This window comes from Hippocampus guttulatus, chromosome 18 (genome assembly GCF_054856545.1).
Source record: "Hippocampus guttulatus isolate MCC_2025c chromosome 18, RoL_Hgut_1.0, whole genome shotgun sequence".
NCBI lineage: Eukaryota > Metazoa > Chordata > Actinopteri > Syngnathiformes > Syngnathidae > Hippocampus > Hippocampus guttulatus.
This window is the reverse complement of record NC_141278.1, coordinates 1,540,230-1,556,583: the sequence shown is the minus strand read 5'-3', so window position 1 is coordinate 1,556,583 and position 16,354 is coordinate 1,540,230. Positions and strand designations below refer to the sequence as shown.

At 45.1% G+C, this 16,354-nt stretch overlaps 1 long non-coding RNA gene across 1 annotated transcript in view; it reads right to left on the bottom strand.

Moving 5' to 3' along the window:
* LOC147190490 (uncharacterized) overlaps nt 1-16,354 on the bottom strand; it is a 101,487-nt gene that overhangs the window by 73,353 nt on the left and 11,780 nt on the right. Inside the window, exons 2-3 of the long non-coding RNA XR_015103695.1 lie at nt 13,153-13,257; nt 12,261-12,336 (exon numbers count right to left, since the gene is read on the bottom strand). This is a non-coding gene — a long non-coding RNA (uncharacterized LOC147190490). The remainder of the gene's footprint in view (nt 1-12,260; nt 12,337-13,152; nt 13,258-16,354) is intronic.

Here is a 16,354-nt window from a genome sequence, read left to right as displayed (position 1 = left end):
GTGAGGATCGTCGTGTTGTCTGTTTACGCGTGTTGCTTTGCGGTTGGTGCTGAAATATCTATTGAACTGTAACGCAGCAACGCCGATGCTATTTGTTAGCCTGTTTGTGGTATTTCGCATTGTTTGTTAGCAGCAAGCTCAACACACTTGAAGGAAATGCTAAATGCCTGTTTGCAATTCTGTACGCGAGTGCTTCACCTGCCAGGAGAAATAAGCAAATGTATTTTGAGTTTCAGTTATGGGTCCTACTCATCCAATATAGTGTTATGAGTAAGGCCTGTGAAGACAACTCAGTCTTTCTCTCAACAGTAGAGTATAGGGGCTTCTTATTGTCCCCAACACAATGTTCTCCACTTCCACCCTTATTCAGACAACTCCTGTCAAAGATAGACGCGGCCAGGTGTTAAGGGAACACACTCACACACTCTGACCGCGCACCTCTACGCTTTCGAGCAGCTCAAGCTAAGCCTTCGCGCCGAAGGCAAAGGGTGACAAGACGAGGTTTATTGTTGGCCTTTTCCTGTTTTGACTTTTTTCCGTCGGCGGCGCTTGATTTAGCGCTCAGGCGTGACAACGTTGCGTTCATCGCCATCGTCAAAGCCACGTTTGCTTACTCGCGAAAGCAACTGGAGTTACTAGCTAGTAGCTCTGTCGACTTTTAGAATTTTGGTTAACGCGACGGGTAGTAGCAGTAGCTGACAGCTGTCTTCCGTTTGCGATTTTACGTAAGCAACACGGCTCGGGAAGTGGAACGGCCGAGTCGTAATCAGCGGGCGCGAACGTGATGGCACCAGCCTCAACGGCAAACGCTAAGTATTAGAGACACGTGTACCAGTTCAATCAAGGCACTCAGTCAAGTGCACATGCTCACGCGCGTGTTCATTTGTCTTCCCGCGTGTTGCGGTGACTTTGATCAGCGGCGGCGCGCACAAGCGCCTCGGTGACAATACGCAGTTTGTTGAGGCCAAGTGTAATTAAAAGGGATCGTTCTTTTGCATATGCTAGCTAATGTCAGTCCGAATCCATCCGGGCATCGAGTTTGCTTTTATTGAATCTCCCGCTGCGTCGTGTCCTTTCCTCACTCTAGATCTCGTCGTTCCCCGCTTTGGAAGGCGAGACTCGGCGGCAAAGACTCTCATCGTGGCTCAGTGTTAGAAAGATGAAATAATAATGTCGCGCCGCGCAGTCAGTTAAGTGCATCAGAGCTGGTGATACGCCAATCCGGCTTCGCGGGGCTGTTGTTATTATTCTTTGATCAGACCAGCAGGAATAACAATCTATAATTCATAGCGCTCAGTCTAGTCTGGGGAAGACGAGGCTCGGCACCTTTAATTATTGATCAAACACAACAGATTTAATATCAATCACTAGAGCACAGGCAAGAGTGAGCAAAAGTCAGAGGAACATCTCGGCGTGGTTGTCCAACCCTGTGATGAAAACAAATTAAAAAAAAAAAAGACTCAAAATACTTAACGCTTGACACGGCGGGGTTGCTGGAGACGACGGGGGTGCTGCTGCTGTGCAAACATGAAGTGCAGGCTTCGCCCGGAGATTTGTTCACACGGACCACAAGGATGCGCCAATTAGTGCGGGATTTGAGCGCAACTATCGTGAGTCGTTGAACAAATCTTTTTTCGGAATCGAAAGCAGCTGTCCTGGACACGTGATCGCCGCTACGTTGCAAAACCTTTTGTGCCGAGGCCATCAAAAGTCAAAGCGTCACTTCTGATCATTGACAAAAATAAAATTAAAACATTTACACCCATACACACACACACACAAGATGGTGGCAAAGCACTTTTTTTTTTCAGTTGGAAAAAGGCTATGGCCTGACCAAACGAAGCTCCTCTTCTCAAATCAACACTGTGACTTGGCTCCAAAATGCCACCAAATGGCACCAAAGAACACGTTTCCATTGGACATGGCTTTGGCCTGAGCATAACCGCCAATCGGTGAGCCAAAAGGCAAATTTGCAAATGCAGAACTGCAGAGGTTCACTCCGAAGGCTGTATCGACTATCAACCAGTCCCACATTGGGACCATTCATTTCCAATCATTTATTTAGCCTTCCATTAACCTACTGTAAATGGATGCTTTTGGAACGGAGTACCAGAGAACATGGATACTTCTCAGAGTCAAACCCCAAATCTCAGAAGTATAAATCACCAATCGCTGACACATTCGGAACAAATTAGTCAGCCTTCATTTTGGGCTCTCGAGTAAATCATCAAGTTCATCGAATTGGAGAACTGTGCTGCGACCTCGAGTGAAAAGGCTGCGTTGACGAAGCTTAGCAGCTGTGGAAACACACACGCACGCACTATTTGCAACTTCTTGCTTTTTGACGCCCGATGACGCTTTGCAAAATTGTGATTGGAAACATGGACGCACTTACACGGTGTAGAATTCCCACATTGTGCATTCCAAGTCGAGAAAGAGAAAGATGGCGGGACTTTCCCCGGGATTTAAAAAAAGGAGGGAGAGAGGAAGCAGACAGTGGGAGCGACGGCGGACAGGAACAAACAGAAGAGGGGGTGGGGGAAGCGGGGGGGGGGGGGGGCGGGGGCAAATGCATGGCTTGTCTTGCGCATGGGCCCATTTCTCTTTCCCACAGTGGAAATGACCCCGGAATAAAAGCGCCATGTGAAGAGGGCGCATTGCGTGACACAGGAGAGAAAATAAATAAGTCAAGAAATGGTGTGACACGAGAAAGTTCCAGTGAAAGCAAATGCTTTGACAAACTCTGTCGCTCTTGTCCTCTACTAGCCGGCCTGTCTTTCTGTCTCCTTCCGTGTGACTGTCTGTCAAGGTTAATGGCATGTCTCCAGGGCTGGCCGCCGGTCTCGTCATTGATCTCACACATGGCCACCGACGCCGTTCCATATGGCCTCGCTGTGTGTGTGCGTGCGCGATAGGGATCAGTCGTCACCACGGTGATTCGGTTCCGAGGTGGCGTGTAAGTGCGTGCGTGGGGTCGGCTCAAACAGCCAGCTGTTGGCGTTCGGATTCGTGTGTGTGCGTAATTGCAAGAGAAGCCCTCGCTGACATTCAAAAACTTGCAATGTCATCTCAATCTGGGCCGGCCTCACGGTGACGTGAGAACAAGGGAGTCTTTCTCCCAAGTGTGTGTGTGTGTGTGTGTGTGTGTGTGTGCGCGCGCGTGAGCCAAGTGCACTTTTCAAACCACTACCTGAATGAATGCGCACATGCTTTCAAGGAGGGTGGTCCCACCTGTGCATCACACGTGGAGCCAATTTTACTTCTCCCAGAGCATACGGAAAAAAGGAAAAAAAAAAAAAAGAAAAACCCAAACGCTGAATTTGTTTATCTTGTTTGGTAGCTTCTTTGTGATTAAACACACGTCAAGAGTGTATTGCAATGATTGAAGGTATTTTTCAATGGGTCGGGTTGGGGAGGAAGATGTATTGAACTCAAATTTCATGTTTTTGTTGTTCGCTGAAATAATTGATTGTTTGATGACGAGATAAAGTTGTCTGATTCTGCCTATGACAAAACAAAACGGTTAGCGTGGCAAGAATACCTGTCCGATCCATATGTTTGCTAGCAAGATCGGAATGCATTCTCATTGTGTCTGAGACGTGAACTGTGTGACACGCACTGAATCAATGTTAGCCACGGCTGCTCCAAGGGAAGCTTGACTTATTCATAACAAGGTGCGACTATAACATGAAGGGCCCTACTTTTGTGCTCAGGACAAGAGTAGCACAAAGTGCAGTCCGATTGCATTTTGGGTGGAGTTTTCTTATGTTATTTTTATAGATAGGTGTGTTTGCGCCATTGTGGGAGTGAACACAGACGCCTTGTTTTCCAGACCAATTAAAGATCACATCACTCATTCAATTGAAATTCGGGACAGGAAAGGGGCACGCTGGAGTCCGCGCAGAAGACTGAAGCATGCAAAGTAAGTTTATAAGCAAGTGCAAGCACATTTCTGATTTCTACAAGGATTCAGGGGGTTCGATGCACACCTTAATGAATAAAATGCAATGACAACCACCACACATATGACCGGAGTGCAAATCTGTCTGCGCCACAACTTAGACCTGCTTTTATCAGGGCTGTCTAGTCTACCTTCTGCCACGAAGTTCTCAGGAGTCCCTAGGCCATGGATTAGAAAACACCCTCCCTCTGCCAGAACGCCCAGAAAGATGCAGCGCAGTCCGACAAATCCCCTCACACAGTAAATTACATTCGCCCCGGTACAAAAATGAAGATGCGTCCGTTTTGACGATGAGCGCAGGTCTGCCAGCCTACAAAACTAGCGCCGTAAATGTTATTAGTTTTGTCATTTTTAATTTTGGAAATATATAATCAATCCTCTAGAATCATCCTAAAACCCTGCAAACTATTTGTTTGGCAACCGTTAATTTTGTTGTATTGGTAAATTCGGTATCTTTTGCATTCTGTATCAGTGGTCACATTATGCAAGCAGCAAAGTGCTTAAATATTTTTATGTTGTTGTTGTTGTTGTGGTTACGTGACACCCCATCTGCAACAACGTGATGCACCCCGAGGCCAAATAATTTTGTGTGGAATTGCTGTAGACAAATCACAGACAAAGACGGTTATTCAGCGAAGAAATAAATAATGATGATAAGATGAAGGTGGCATGCAACTCTTCTGTCATTTCTCCAAAACTTCACTTGGAGCCAAGAATCAAGTGGTGAGTTCAAGTTTCACCCCCCCCCCCCCGACTCCGATTTTCCCCCACTCTTACGGCCCTTTGCGAATGGCGGCAGCTCACATGGTAAAATCTTGACTAAAACAGGATGCATCTGGCTCACAAACAGCTTATTTAAGTATTACAAATATCACATCATCAAGCCCTGTATAGAATGAAAACTAATAAGCACAGACTTTCACAAATGACCCTCCCAGCTGCCGTGCGAGGAATAGGAAGACAGCAAACCACATCTTAGCCTGCCAAAAATCACCCCCCTGCCCCCGCCGACTGCAAGTACAGTCTTGCTGCTTTGCATTAAAGTGTCGTACATGCACGGCGCTGCCAGCGACCGCCCACCTCACATTTCATTAGCGGGGGCACGCTCAAAGCGTTACAGCGGCCGCTACGATGCCACAGTAATCTCATTGAGTCATCAAGAAAAAAAAAATGGTCGTTTAAGAACAGGAACGGGGAGGGAAGCACCCAATGGAGCAACGGAAAGCAGAAAGTTTCGGGGTCGCACCGGATCCCTTCATGTGTGATGTATTTTACAGAACCGTACGGTACTTAATGATGCGGGTATACAAGCTCAGCATACGTAATGGGAGTCCTAATGAACCACGGTATAAGCATTTTTGAAGTCTGTTGGTGAGCATTAGCATATGGTGTAAAAAAATAAAAAATACAGTCCAACCTCCCAAGGGGTTAAATTCTTCTTTTTACACTCATACCAATTCGGGTTGGGCAGTTTTTTGCTCATTGAATATAAAATGATGAGAGCGGAGGTTTTTTTTTCAGCATAGTTGAACAGTCCCCGCAGTTATTAGGTGGACTTTTTGTGACAGTTTCCATTGTGCTTTGACATTTATTTTTTAAATTCAGTCAGTCTTCATTTTTTTTTTTGTATCACTTTTGGGCAGTCTCCACACATTTTTGTATTACACACTAGGGACATTTTAATGGACAAGCATGGAAACTACATGAAACAATTCATAAATAAAAACACGATGCTACGATGCTAATTGTAGTCGTCGCATTTAGCGGGACTCTTGCACATGCGTCTCTTCAACCAACCGGCCAGTCTCATCCTGAGTTGCATGCGGACAACTTTCTGCTGACTGTTACGCTCTGCGGAGCAGCGAAACATCCGACCGACTAGGCGACAGTCTTGGGTCCCAGCCTACGAAAATAAGCTGGTGATGGATGAGAACAACGGTTAGCCTCGCTAGCTTTGGTGAGTCTGATCAGCGCAAGTCTGGAATGAGTCGTACCCGCGGACCTAGGGCACAAGCGGCGGGGAACGAGTGTGAAAGTCATTCGTATTATGACAGTTAATAATTTTAAAGTGTTACTTGGAAATTGTCTGCAGAGTTAAGAAAGAATTTAGAGGCTGGCTGGGAATTGATTTCTTTCCATTATTTCCTGCGGGGAAATAATGTTCAGTTTCCATCCGCGCGTTGCACATCTCATTCTTAAACATATATGCATTGGACAGCAAATGTTATTAAGATGCAGTGTATGAAATGACAGCGGCGGTGTGCAAATTAGAGCCCCTGAGCCAAATTCGGACTTGTAGCAAAGACTATGTCGTTTGCATAACATCAACAAATGTAACGTTTTCATAAATCCTCGTAGTACAATGTAGACATTAAAAAAAAAAAAGAAAAGCTGTTTCATTTATTAAAGCCGTCCCTCTTTTTATGATTCATGCACCTATACGTGTTTGTTTTTAATCAGGCTGCCGTGAAAACAAGTGACAAATATCTTTTCAGCACGTTTGAGAAAACAGCTCATTAATACCGCGCGGCAATACGTGCGACTATTAGATGATGAAGTCCCCCCCCCCCCGCGGCACATGTGTATCCGTTTAAACGCGCCTGGGTTTGGCCCACTTTCACAATGTCACAGGACATTTATCCTTATTCCCTCCTTCCTCCCGCGTACCTTTGAGAGAAATGACTTTTGCACATGTGCTCTCTTGCACCCTCTCCTCTTCCTCGCACACTTTTTGCGAACACGGTTTTAGCGCCTCGTGCATGCATGCGCTTCGAGGACGACCATCTGGAAAACGTATCGTTCCACCCACCCCTATGGAACCTTAATAAGGGAGGGCTTGAATTTTGGCCGGGCTCCTTTCAACCCCTTGTCCTCTCCTATTTCCGAGAGTTGTGACAGCTGAGCAATCAGAAGTCACTTTATTCTCATTTGTTGAGAGGACTGACGAAAGTGATTGCGCTTGTCGAGGGATGATGTCAAGAATGTCCAAAAGTTTATATTTGCAAGAGAAAAATGTTGTGATTAGGGATGGGAATTCTGTGCCACTGAAAAGACATAACTCAGAACAGGCATGTGATCGCTGAACAGATCAATTCTTTCCCGATCGATTAGAATTGATGTTCTCACATTTTGACCCAATACCTCGCCCTTGTCCAGCTTCACAGTGGATGTTCTCAAAGGGCTTAAAGCGTCAGCGGCAGGTTGCAACACAGAGACTGGAAGCGTCACAGAAAGTCCTTGACAATGGACGCCTGTCATGAATGTTTCAATTCAGTTGCACATTTAGCACTTGCGTTCTCTTGTAATCTGTTTTACAGTGAATTTATTTTTTACGCCCCATTTGTGCAGTCAGACACACTGTCAACTCTCAACTCGACTCAACCGCATTCTTAGAGCACTTTAAGATAACCACTGCAGTCGACAAAGTGCCGTACATGGAGCAAAAATAATTCATACAACAACAAACAATAAAACAATAGCTTAGTAACAACGACAGACGAAAGCACAAAAACAGTCAAGCTAAAAATCTAATCTCAAGTCGAAAAGCCAAAGACTAAAAATGAGTTTTAAGACGAGCTTTAAAGATGGGGGGGGGGGGGGGGGGTTGCCCAATGTTCATCGGGAGGTCATTCCAAAGAGTGGGAGCTGCAACGGAAAAAGACTCCGCCCCCCCTTTGAGCCTCCGCTTAGTTCTTGCTACGTCTAATAGTGTCTGGACCGCAGACCTGAGGCGGTGGGCAGGGGCTGGAGGGGCTTACAGAGCTAAGGTGGGGCCAGGCCATTTAAAGACTTGACAACAAATAAAAGGATCTTCAAAAGAGTACCAGTCAAGAGGCGAGAAGCAGCATTCTGGACCAACTGGAGATTCTTAATGGAGGACTGGCTGACTCCAAAGTCAAGTGCATTCCAGTAATACAGCAGAGATGTGATGAAGATGAAAGAAGCTGTATCAAAAAACGCTTTCTTGAAGAAACAAGAAGTACTTTAAGTGTGAGGCAGGGCACCTTTCACCTTCCAGCATCGATATAAGCATCTTCCTAGCCTGAATGATCCTGCGTTGGCTTGCAAACGACATCCTAAATAGAACATATGAGCAAAAACAACAACAACAAAAAACAGCAAAGAGCCTCTCGAGCCGTGTCTAGACGAGTCGAGACACACACACACACACAGACACACACACAAAACTTGTCTTGGCGTGCACTGTATCAAGCCGTAATGACCCCGATGACCTCTGGTTCACTTATATAAGAAAAGCTTACACAAGCAGCGACACCACGAGGAGCAGACAAATATAGCTCAGCCAATCTTTTCGCCTGTGTGTGCGCGCGTGCGCGTGTTAGATCAAGTGTGTGTATATCCGAAGATGCGCCTGGGAGACGGGTGGAAGCAGACAGGCAGAGATGGAGGGGGGGGGGTGCTGGAGAAGTGAGCAATTTGTCATCTGGCGGCAACTTGAATGCAGAAACCGTTTGGGCTGTTTTTATCCAAGTACTTTTTTTTTTTTTTTAAACATTGTGCAGTAGAACCATCAGTGATGTAAACGTGAAGTAAATGCAGCAAATTACTGGGAGAACAGAGAGCGCACTCAAGGGAAGGGGTGGGAGGAGTGGAGGTGTGGGTCTGACTTAAACAGCAGAAGGCCTGCGAGAGCTACAGTACTTCCACACTTCAAGGGCTTTTGTGACAGCGAAGCGACGCCGTTCTCAGCACCGTCAGCAGTTTTGCTCGTGACTGTGTGCGCGAGTGTGCGCGCGTGTGCGTGCGTCTATCCACAGGGAATGAAAACTCCCTGTTGTTGCATGAAGCAAGGACAACATGCAAGTGACATTCAGTCACATCTCCACCTGGCTCTTGTAGATCGCTAACTGACCACAACATTAGGTACACTTGCATGATCCACGAAGCTGTGTCAAAAAGAATTAGAAGAGCCAGGAAAAACTTCCGTGACCCCGTCGAGAAGATTTTGCATTGTATGTATGTGTGACGTTTTTGGTGTTGACACATTTTTTTCAGCAAACTTCAGCTGGGAGCGACAAATGGTTTGAAGCAAGCACGCTGCGCTTCTAATTCGAAGGACTGTGTGAGCAAGCGAATGAGAACAGGTGCTCAGAGCACATGTGAGTGATCAATCAAATTTTTTTTTTCCGGTATGACTGCATAAAGCGGATTTTAGCCGATGGGTCTGGAATGTACCGCCCATGTTTTTCTTATATACGCTCCATTTATATGCATTGGAGGATTGCGTTTTGGTTTCGTTCTTACTTTGGGATCCATTACTGTATTTTAATAAGGTACGGGCGTATTAACGGATGAAAACTAATTTATAAGACATTTATCGATAATTTATTCCTTTTTTTTTGGTATTTTTATGTCTTTACGTGTTGAATAAATCAATTCATGAAGAGAAATGGGAGTTTGCCTTATGTTTTATTGTCGTGGATTGGAGGCGCATTTTCTCATTTGCCTCGACTCTCACACGAGGCTAAATAAGACACCATGAGGACCAAAATGCGCCAAGCGCCTCTCAGTAATTGGGGCTGATGACTACTACAGCATGATGGAAGCGCTTCGGCTTTCACGGAAACAAAACTGCAATTTCTTTCATTTCCTTTTCATCCGACACAGTAGTTGCAGATGAAAGTTTTGGGTCTCGGTTATAAATAGAGTGTATCCTCAAATGACATTTTGACCATTTCACATGAATATGTATGACCGATGCGCTGCCGCAGTCATTGCTTTCTTTTTTTTTTTTCTTTTTTTAAAACAAGTCCACATTCGCACATACAATCCATTTAACAACATGCAAATGAGAGGGAAAATGAGACGCTGTGATGGAACAAGTAGCCAGAGGGCTCATAGCGAGTAATAATAGTAACATTTTTACTCTCTTGGTTGAGGTTAGCAGCCTCTCAGGAAATTAACATCTCCACGAACCTCTCCATAAGGAAAGTACTTTCTGAATGATTGGAAGACAAGAGTTTTTACTCCTGTTACTTCAATGCAATGCGGTTACGCTTTGAAAAGGTGTCGACTTTGCTCCCCAAGAGCAAGTGTGGCGTGACACAGTCGCAGAGAGAGAGTTAACCATCTCTGAAGTTGTCCACCTGGCAGCGGCAGGGGGATTTACAACAACATGTGAGCCCTCATGCGCAACGTATCGCGGCAGCGAGGTCGGGAGCAGCCATTCCAAGTCATTTTCTTACTTGGGCAGCAGAAAGCCAAAAGGTGTCCCACCGGAGACCCTTTCGTTATTTATGATGCTGGATGTGTCAATGGCCGATAAAAGTGGTCCAACAAAACACTCGAGTGGGAGTCGGCCTTGCTCTTGGTGTCACGTCACAATCAGGTCAACTCAAAAGTCAACTGCCGTTTGAACAATATAGAAGATGCAATTTTTGGCATTCGTCAAGAGTTCAAGTCGGCTACGCTTACAAACACACCACATTTGAACATGAGCCAAATAAATCTGACCTATGCTCTCAACCCAGAAGAACTCTACAGGAATTAATTATCCATACATTCTGAACCGACACCAATATCAACCCTTCATAAAATGTCTGAGCATCTGGAAAAGTGCTACATAAATCTAAAATCACTATAATGGATTATTGTCATTGAATACCGAGCAGCCGACGCGCGCGCTGGTTGTTTTCCAGGAGGAAACCTCGTTGATGCAAACATCAGATCAATTAATGCCGTGCCGTGCAAACCACCGTGGCCATGAAAAAGCAAAAACACAATTCACTTGCGTCCACCTGCGCAGTCTCACACTATCATGCAATCATCTCAACGTACTTTCTTGACGCCAATAAGCAAAAAAAGGGGGCACTAAAACCCAACTTTTATTGTTTCTACATTCGCATGCTTGTAGTCCCCTCTATTAACTGAGAAACCATTGTTTCTCATACTATCCACAGTCAGGGTTTCACGAACGAAAAAGCGCACACATGCAGAAACTTGTTCAAAGATATTCATAATACGAGCGGGGAATAAGTAGAAAGCAACATTCCGAGTGATTGATTGTCACAGACACCATTTTGCTGACTGCGTTCAAATCATATCGAAATAGCAACGAGGGGGAAACCTCGGAATTCTGTTCATGCTGCCCCCTCTCGGCGATGTTGCCGTGGACTCGCCGACTCGGCTTTTAATGACGACGACCACAAACAGATAAAGGCCGTCATGTGTAAGCATGATAGGAGCCTCGGTGACAGTCGCTGCTGCTAAACGAAGGAGCAAAGCAAGCATAAACAAACATTCCTGCATCATCCGGGAAGCCGTCAGGGGTGAGGAAGAATGTCAACACACAGGCGCGCGCGCACACGCACACACAGACATACACACACACACAGTTAGGACGAGTGCGGTGGTACTCAACAGTAAAGTGCAGCCATCCCTGGTTGGCACATAGGACACACGTTCACTCAGCGGCAGAGTGTCACACCACATGATTTATGACGGGCAATTATGGTTATGGAGGTGACATCATATCCTACTCACTGGCTCCCCCATGTATCCGCACTGTGTGTGTGTGTGTGTGTGTGTGTGTGACTCATTAGTTATGCTGTCTGGATACAGCAGCAACTATCTTTGTTTTTTGTTTTTTTTCTATTCACAAGAGGGAAGACAAGACATGTCACAACAACATAGCTCAGAGTTCCTCCAGACGTGCAAATGCACATATACAAAAATATGCACAAATGGAGCCCACGAAAAGAGTGTCACAGAACAACTTTTCCAACTCAAGATCAATACTTGACCTAATCTAAGAACACAGCCGACAATGGTTGCTTTTGGGGGGGGGGGGGGGGGAGCAAAAAGCCATGCCAGGTAAGACGGGATCAGCCCAAAGGAAAGGAGGACATAGACAATGTCATTTCAAGGATTGACAGAATTTAGAGTTGCGTCTTCAGGGTCGTGTCACAACATGCATTGTAACGAGGAGCAAGTAGAAGAGGCAGGGAAGGTCCCCAACTACTGCCATATGCCCCATTTGCATGCGTTGCTGCTCAGTGTGCATTGTTGAAACGGTTCATAATTACAATAACATCTAGGCTAATTTATGCTAGCCTGTCTATGAGATTTCCAATTCTATGTTAGCATTGAGCTAGAAGACTTTCATTAGAAAAAGAAAATGACATGGTTGAAAAATGTGGCTTGTATTATGAGTCTGTCGTACAGTAAACTTCAAAGTGATGTCATGTGACATCCAAAAAGTGTTTCAAACGGTCTCCCTAAATCTGATTTTTGGGTCTGCAACATATCACTTGTGATCAAACAAAAATAAAGAGCTTACCATGTCCGGGTCATAGTCTCGAGGTCCTGGATTCCGAGGTTGGCTCATGTCTTGTTTGGACCATACATCTGGTTTCCTACATTCCAAAAAAAAAAAAAAGGTGTGAATAGTTTTCTGTCTATATGTGCCCAGTGAATAATTGGCGGTTGCCAGTGGAGGCCGCTGCCAAAATTATGCATATGCTGTAGAAACTTGCAAAAGTTGGCGAATACTATTCATGTTGATTCACTCAAAATATCCAATTAGAAGTCTACCACGCCGCTTTGGGCAGTCTGGAGGCTCACAGAGTCGGTCATGAGTGGAGTTTACGTGCAGAGGTCAGTGAGGTGTACATGGCAGAAGGCTTAATAAGCCAGTTTGGGAAAACAAAAGGATGAGCAAATGCATGCGAGTCATCGTGAGTGGTTTCATCTTATAGCAGTCAGTCCTAGCCACAGGCGCTTCATACACACACAGGCTTCAAAAGTCCAAATTTGAACTTGAGGGAGCAGCAGCCTCCCCCCACAGCCCTCGCTGCAAAAAATAAATGAAATAATAAAAAAATAAAAGGAAAAAAAAATCAAAACAGCCTCTTTGTCTTGAAAGTTTCCAAAGAGCAGCATTTACATACGCTTTACAAATCCCAACACATCCCCGCCTCTGACCCATCAACTGTTTTAACTAAAGTGACCCGACTTCTGCAGCTTCCCGCCCCTGGGCTCAAATACAATTTAGAAACTTCACAGGCCGACTTGAACGAGCAGACCCGCTGGCCTGCGCCGAATCCTTCGCAAGGTCATTCAGAAATAATTCATATCGCCAGAACAAGTTACTGGGCTGATGGCCAAACGTAGCTTTCTGCACGCAACTCTATGGAGCAATTTGATGTTTGTAATTAGAAAGTCAAGCGTACTTCATCTTACTCGTGTTCCAGTTTCCAGTCTGCCTTTTTCATGCCGTGCCGTCCACTTTGATGCGTCATGCACTCCTCTCATGTCTCAACACGAGAATGGGCCCCCTGCAAAGGTGCATAGTTCTGTGTAAAACACAATCATGGATTCATACAAGTCATTATCATTTTTAATCTTATCATAGGATACTTGCCAAAGTCTTTTTTAACTTACTGTCCCGATATCAATTAAAAATAAAAAATACCAATGCGCATGCTAAGACTATTATTTTTGTTGTTGTCAGTCAACCAGGTCCTTTACTGTGTAAATACAGGCCAAAAAGCTGTGCTGATAAATTTAAAAGAAGATCTGAGATATAAAATCAATCTTTGTTTCCATGTGTCAATTTTGCTGCCACATTAAGAGGCCTGCTTTGACTGTGACGTGCACTTTGACGATTCTTCCAGATGGAAAAACTCCCAGTGAACTTGCGTTTTGACAATGCATCAACACCCTTTTCCTCCCATAAAAAACAAAAACATAATGAGAGCATCTCGTAAAGCCCACCAGACTTGGGATCCGCGGGCAAAACCATCAGAGCTCTGAAAGCCAACTCACATGTGGAAATGAACAAAATATCTGGCGAGGTCGACCTCTCACTGAATCCCGAGCCTCCTATGGTTGTGCTTATGAGAATGTTTCATGTGAGCACACAGCACTGATCCACAAGAGGTCAAACATCCGAACTCGTTTGTACAGATGTGCCTGCGTTCATCTGCTTTTGACAGCCTTCCAGCACCTCAATGCACCGATAGAGTTGTGATCTTACACACAATAAGGGAGATGTGTAAAAATCTCCAGTACTTCATTAAATCGCCCAATGTTCACCTTGTTAACTTGGGCTAGGTAGTAACACATTTTGAATATAACATTATTAAACAGAGCGAAAAGAATGAAACAGTATGGTGTTCCGCAGGGTTCAACTTTAGAGGCCCATGCTGTTGTCATTGTATTTGTTGTCCCTGGGCTACCTGCTGGGTGCCTCAGGTCTGTGAGCCGGATGCTACTGGACGTACCAAGGACTAAGCAGAGGCTCAGAGGGGATCTGGCTTTTTCACTTGCCGGTGCTTCTTTTTGGAATGACGTCCTGCTAGAAGTTGGGCAAAATGATTCAAAAAACACATTTTTATTCGATGGCTTTTGACTCTGCATGAGACTCAGCCTTGTTTTAGTGTTTTCTGATTTTTACTGATTTTGTTATGAATTTCCTGTACCTATTTTTCAATGTCAGATTTTTACTCCAAGTAGAGCTTTGTATACAGCGATGCTTGTTTTTAAAGTGCTTTATGTATAAAGTTGAATTGAGTAAACGACTCAGTATGACGAACGCCGTCTGTTTCTGCACATGTTACCTATATGCATGTTTTGCTTCGCCATTAATGTTCCAACAATGTGGCTTGGAAAACCGTGACTATTGATATGAAGAATTAGCCTGTTGAAAGTTTTAGCATTAAGCAAAGTATGGGTAGCTTCTAAAATTGAAATATGATAGTTGCATGATTAATTGACTGAATACAGTAGTGTCAAGTTGCGTTGAAGTTCTTCCAAAATGCACCGGCCACCGCTGGCTACGCTAACAATATTGCATTTCCTTGGGCTGATGAAAATGCCATTCGAATCATGATTCATTAAACACAGGATACACTGAAATCAGATACATTTGACCCACATCATACTCGTCACAATGCCGTTAAAGGGGAATATCGGTCTGTCATTAAACTTACTGGGTTAGTCATCAGGGAAGTGTTTGTGTTAAAAAAAATGCCGCGTCAACTTATTCAACAGATGTTGACCCCGAAAAGGAGCGAGAGCTTGCTACACCGCAAGAGGTGTCAAAAGTGATGGCCAAGATTCAAAAGCGACACGGAAACGTGACCTCAAAGAATTGCGATGCTCGCACCTGCTGGTTTGCGGCCGCATGCATTTTTAATGACAAATCCTCACTGCTTCTTCCGCTCCACTGTGCTGGCCCCAACTCAGTGGAAGCTGAGTGTTCAGATGATGACAACTGTCCGTGGAGATGATGTAATTTAGGTTGTGTCACAGCAACGCTGACACGTTTTAATTTTAGCACTGCGGGCTGCATGTAGGTCGCCGTCTGCAACTGCCTGACCCACTCAGCTCTCTATTTCAGCGCCATGAAAAAAACACATCCCCACTTGAAGAATCATTTGAGTGAGCTGTGCGATGAGATTGTTGGATAGGCCCCGCACACTATTTTTAGACTCTTTCTTCGGTTTACACAACGGCCGCTTTCTTCGCTCCACTCCTCACAAAACGGCCTCAACACAGTGCCGTGACGGCCTTTTGAGAAATTTGGATCCAAGCCTCCATGCTCTCAGAACTTGTTTGGAGCCTTTCAGGCACACAACACCTACCAGCATGACTCACGGGCGGTTGGAGCGCAGAGCTCAACAATGAGTTGCATCGTGCGCAGTACGCGGTGTGGCATGAGGTCTAAATGACTCCACAAGTCTGAGTGGAGGTGGACTCGTCCGATTTTTTTCATGCACCTAAGAGCCTCCATCTGTGCTCGTTGTGAAGCTCCGAGGCCATTCGCAGCGGTGCATGACTCCACATTCTTGTTTGCATCGGCATCAACGAAGCAGTGATGCACGTTGGAAAGTAATGCGTTACTCCAATAGTTCCTTTTTTTAACATGAACATTTTGTCAGGAGTTACAAAAAGCTTGAAGCGAGCACACTTAACCCCTAGTTTGGAGAACTGTGTGACTGAGGAAGTGAGAACACTAAATAGCAAAAGAAAGTTTTTTTTTCCCCTTCAAATTTCATAGTGTATGCTCACAACCGTGCTTTCAAATCATTAAGTGCCAGTCTGCGGTTCATGGAGCTTTAATGGGGGCACTAGCCTGTTTATCAAGAGCCTGAGGGGGAAAACATGGTCCCGGTCCACTCCCAGACACCATTTAACCTCACCCTAACCGTCCACTATTGGATTGTACTGTCATGCGCCGAGGCCCGGACCAGCCTATCCTAGCAGACATGCCAAGTAAACAAAGTGCTTTGTGCGGAGCCGTTTCAGCAGCTGACAACATCGCTGATCATATCAAACCCCCGAATTCGGAGTCACCACATCAGACGTTTTTGCATCTGGAAATAGGATGTGTTTATGGATTTGTTTTTTTACCACCCTGAGAGGCAAAAG